We start from the raw sequence: 5,610 nt of genomic DNA, 5'->3' as shown, positions 1-5,610 counted from the left end.
TGTTCTGGTTTTAAATTACTTTCCATTGCATTTGAAAGCGTTAATATTCAATTTGCATTTTGTTTAGCATAACATATTACGTAAGCTCTTTCCAGATTCTAAACATATTTGTCTACTAAAATTGACGTCCGTAAAAATTACCATCTCACGATTCTATTAATTTTTACTTTCGGAGTTTACTTTAGTTGTTTACATTCACGGTAAAAGAGTAACTTGAAGTTAACCGGTTTTGAGTATTACATACAGTAGAACGCCGATTAACCGAATCGCCAATCCGATTCATATCTAAGCGCAATATAAAAAATGAAAACCAAGTTATTTTTGTACTTTGTATTTTCGTTAAGGTCTGATGGGGTTGCAACTTCAAGTGAGGGTTATTGTTTAACTTAATAAAGTTTATTTTATTTATTCGTTTCTCTTTATCACTAGTCTATGTCCGGTTATCCGATTTTTTGATTATCCAAATCGGCCCCTATCCTAATTCATACGGATAATAGGCGTACTCTACTTAAATTGACTACTTTAGTAACTTTTATACCAAATCCTACATGTATTTTGACTTTAAGCGGTAATGAAAATGGGTCATTGTATTTCTTAGTGGTACTTTACGACGTAAAAAATGTAATTTGCCTGAGGGAATACTTACCTTCAATGTTCAAACGTAAAGCATACAAGGAAGCGAATGCGCTAATCCTGCATAATTTCCATTTGCTTCGAGCACAATTGTATGCACATTATTTGTGACGCGTAAAAGATTTTAACACAGATCTTTGTATTGTTAGCACACCTTTGTACCACGACGCCGCAGGCAAAATATGTTCTTCCGGATTAACCTTCATAATACTACCAAAGAAAAAGGTAACATCTCTTATGAGAACTACTAAATGATGTCATATTTTTTGTAATCGAATAAAATAAATAAACCATGGATTTCTGATTCCAATGTCTCAGTTCAAAACATAATGTTATCTCTGCGTTGTCAAAGATAATGACAGAGATGACGATTTGTTTTATACAGAGATTTTGATGTCAGAAACCCACGGTAAGTATGTAAGGATTTATAAAATAATTATAAACATTTTAACGTGGGTTTTATTTGAGTTTTTTTTAAGTATTTTGAACATAGTTATAAGTTTTTCTTCCCTCATTTAAACTATAATATTTCGTTCACCAATTTTTTGTGTGTTTCTAAATTTCGGTTCTAAATTTCAAATGTTTGATCAAAATTAGAATAAATAACATACAAATTGTTTATTTCTCAACTCTTTTTAATAAAATCTAAAAAACTTATTAAATAAAAAACGAACTTATTACATCAATGTATAACGTGTGCGAAACTCGTATGTACAGAAAACGTTGAGCACAAAAGAACCGACTACATAACCGGTCCATGCATTATCTCGCTTAAGATGCAAAATTGGATTAGAGCGTGACATAAACAAGATGTTTTGAATGCATCAAGATGTATGCAAACCGGCTCAATTTATCTTTACGTCTGCTGAATAAATGTACAAAAATACATCCTAAATAACAACATATTTGTCTTTTAAAAACCTAAAAAACAAACATCTTTGTCTTTCAAAAAAATATAACTATTTTTGTTAGACAAAGACGTTAGTTTTTGTATTAGTCTTTCTATGGAGGAAACTTACTTCAAAACGAAATTGAAATTTCTGGCGTTTAAAAAAAATTCGTACGTATTTTTAATACTCTGTGTTTTATTTATTCTTGTATTTCATGTTGATGTTCAGCGCTCCGATAGCCGTGATCGTCTAGTGGTTAGGACCCTACGTTGTGGCCGTAGTAACCCAGGTTCGAATCCTGGTCACGGCAGTGCACAAACACTGTCGCGGCGGAGCTTTTTTTTAATTTATTTTTAGAAAAATCAATTTTCTATATAAAGTATTGTTTAAAATTAAAAAAAAAATCACATTAATATGTAGCTTGAATATATTATTTTGATGCCACGGATCTTTTATTTTATAGAAATTATTTTTTTAATTTCTACTTTCTTTTATTTAATGAATACAGCCTTTACTTGCGCGTTGAATGTACATTCCAAAGGATAAAAGTCATAAAATTCAAAAGAACTAAATGTCTGACAAGCGCCATCTAGTGATACAAATGCAGACTATGACACGCTAAGTTTCAAAATGAGCACACACTGATATTGATAGTTTTAAATAGATGGCGCTTTACACAATTTTACCGAAAAACTAAGAAGTAATTTAGTACCGATATAATAGATGGCGCTTGTAGTGATTTGTGAAATAATCTGGAAAGTTTATCCTTGCTAAAACCTAAATTAATGCAATATCACGTCATTCAATCTGAACCATAACATTGTCAAACAAAAGACAATATATAAATAAGCCGTAATTGTGAAATCATTTACGAATAGAGAATAAAGTTTTTAGTTTTGAAATATTTAAGAAATTCCACTCGTATCAATCAGAGAAAGATCCTTGAATAAAAAATGAATAAATATTTGATCTTTAGACGTACATAAGATTATTTTTTTTCAGAAGCACTCCGCCGACCTTTATACACGGAATTCTTGAAGGCTAGGGCAGAGGGCTCAATTATGCATTGAATTTTACGTACCGTTGTATGGAAGGGGGGAAAAGGGAAGGAGGTTTGGCCGAAACGAAGGTTGTCATGAAATAGTAATGAGGTAATAAGAATATTATTTTAGGATAGCTTTCAGAACCCTTATATAAATTACAAAACCTAAATTAACCTTCAAAGGAGTAAAGTAAATATTGCTAACATTTTTAGGTTATCTAATTTTTTAATTTTATAAAAAAATAATTGAGACAAAGGTTTACTTTGTATTCTGCCAATGAGAAATATTTATTTAAATAAAAAAAAATCACTATTTCACGCTCACGTCATTTAAAAAACATATGTAAACCGAAGGGTTAAAGGTCATTTTAACAAAATCCAGACGATATGTAAATGTGTGCTGTAGTCAAAAGTATTTTAAAATCTCGCGCATTATATGTGAAATGGAAAAATAAATCCCTTGTGAAAAGTTGAGCATATTCGAATGAATGCAACGTGAAAAGCTCAGATTGGCAGAAGAGCTGCTACTTTTATGTGATATTTTCGAATGCGTCTCAATCTTTCATATCAAAATGTCGAATGCAAATTTGTGTTCGTTGCACGAATCAATGGTTTTCTACGATTGATTGATGGTGATGATTGGCTTTTATCTATATTTTTATATAGTGTTTTGTTTTAACATCTGGAATAACTATCGTACTAATATTATAAATGCGAATGTTAAAATGGATGTTTGTTTGTTAGAAGGTATCTTCTGAACGGCTTAACGGATTTTGATGAAATTTGGCATAGATTTAGAACATTGTCTGGAAGTACACATAGGTTAAGTTTTTTTTTAATTCCTCCCGGACGGAGTCATGGGCGACAGCTAGTATGTTTGCCGACTAAAGGAACACATCTTGACACAATCTGTGAACAAATTCAAAGAATTTTGTGAAGTCTAATACTGGGGCAGCGTGGTTGATGGCCAAGTTACCGAGAACCTCAGTGTAATATTGGATGACTTGATGACTTATGTAACTATTAAACGACTCTGAGTGTAACAGTATGTTGGTTAATGCTATAATTTTATATATCATTTTGGTGATGACGTCATAACCAGGTAATGTTCGTGCAGGTCGTAAAAACCTTTAGCAGGGGTAGGGGAGGAGTCACAGGGGGTGACTTCATTTCACTAAAACCTCTTTACTGTTGCGGATTTATTGCAACAAATTTGCAGAATGTGGCCGAGATAAAAGCTTTCCCAGTTTTTGATAAAGTACAATAATTTATATTTTAAAACTTAAATTGTTATCGTTTCAATTTGAACTTTTATGTTTCTGCTGCAATATTATATTTAATCTTCTTTATTACACAAAATGTGACTGAATTTTGATTTATTGTGGGATATTTATTTCTTGACGAAAAAAAAAATAATCTAGGAATTTTTCATCGCACAATAATACGAGAAGTCTAAAATATTTTAACCTTAGACTAAATATATGTATATATTGTTATCTTAAAGAAAAATTTAATTTTCAATAATATCATCATCATCATCAGCTCCTCCCATCAGGTCCCCACCGAGAGGCTCGGAGTCTATGTAAAGGGTGATAAGCCCATAGTCAACTACGCAGGCCAAGTGCTGGTTGACTGTCACACATATCTTTGAATTTCTTCTCAGGTACAGGTTGCATCACGATGTTTTCCTTCACAGTAAGAACGACAAAAGACCATTGACGACTGCAGGTCCTGGGTTCGAATCCCGCCATGTATCAATGTTTTGTTCGATTTCCGATTTACATATGTACATTTATCCGACGTTCAATTATGTATATACTTTAAAATATAATTTATCCGACGTTCAATGATGTATATACTTTATATAATGATGCAAATAAAATGAGATTAACGATTATGTATGTCTTACTCAATAAATCGTTATAATAATTATAAAATGGGATCGTTTCGGTTTAATGGGTTCCGTTATCAGTTCGTTCGTTACGGTCTTTAATCAATTTTATAGGATATTTCTTACGCAACCTTATATCTCAAATACAATATTGAAAGAGTTATGATTTTAGATGTTATTAAAGAGAAATGGTTTTATCTTTAATGTATTTTATCTTTTAATTTTTCTTGTTTTAATAAGAGTTGTTAAGTTAAGGGTAATTATTTCACTTACACGGCTTAAAAACATTGATTTATAAACTGATAAAGGAAAACAGAAATGCAAAAACTAGAGAATATAATTGCCGTTCTATTTTTAAAAAGCTAAGTTCCATAAGATATCTGAAAATAGCCAGGTTTTTTACTCGCCAATTTAGATTAAAATTTAGATGGATAAAAATGAATAATTAGCTTTTGTCCGTGACTGTGCGTGGAATTAAAAAAAAACTTATTGAGTAACCCGTGTTCTTCCAGACTATGTCATAAATCTATGACAAATTTCATCGAGATACGTTAAGCAGTTCTGGAGCAGTACAAACAAACATCCATCCATCTAAACATTCGCATTAATAGTAAGGTTAATATATAAAATGTACACGTAGTAACTTGTGATATTTTTATGTAAACAGCGAGATATTTTTCTAGTAATATTTCTAGTTAGTCGCCCCATCTGCTGCAATCCTCAGTGGAGCTGTAGGACAGTCATTTACCAGAGTGAGATGCAGGATGTATCATCAATCGCTGCAGCGCTGCGCCCTCAGCGCTAGTTTAGCTTGATTGCTTTTTAAATTGCCATCATAGACATGTGACCTGTTTCCCAAGTTACGAAGCTTTTAATACAAGTCATAGAAAATGGTACAAACGTTTCCACTGTCGAAACACTAATCTGAAATTTCTCATTTTATTCGAAAAATTTACATCTGTATTTTGACTTTCAAAACAATGCACTATAGCTGTAGCCACTTAAAAAAATGCTTTAAAAATTCATGGAACTGTTGGAATTATTTAAATTTACAATCTATACAAAAATTAATCTATGACTGTTCTATTGTTTATGATAAAAGATTGTTTATGGTCTAGGGTAAAAACGTACGACCCCCTGAAATTTTGATCATT

At 31.6% G+C, this 5,610-nt stretch overlaps 1 non-coding gene across 1 annotated transcript; it reads left to right on the top strand.

The window, feature by feature from the left end:
- Positions 1-1,761: 1,761 nt before the first annotated feature.
- Positions 1,762-1,833, top strand: TRNAH-GUG (transfer RNA histidine(anticodon GUG)). The gene has a single exon. It is a non-coding gene; the product is annotated as a tRNA-His (tRNA).
- The last annotated feature ends 3,777 nt before the right edge of the window (positions 1,834-5,610 follow it).

This window comes from Papilio xuthus, unplaced genomic scaffold (genome assembly GCF_000836235.2).
Source record: "Papilio xuthus unplaced genomic scaffold, Pxut_1.1 DF827777.1, whole genome shotgun sequence".
In the NCBI taxonomy this organism is placed as follows: Eukaryota; Metazoa; Arthropoda; class Insecta; order Lepidoptera; family Papilionidae; genus Papilio; species Papilio xuthus.
The sequence above is the reverse complement of the archived record's forward strand: the minus strand, read 5'-3'. Positions and strand labels throughout refer to the sequence as shown.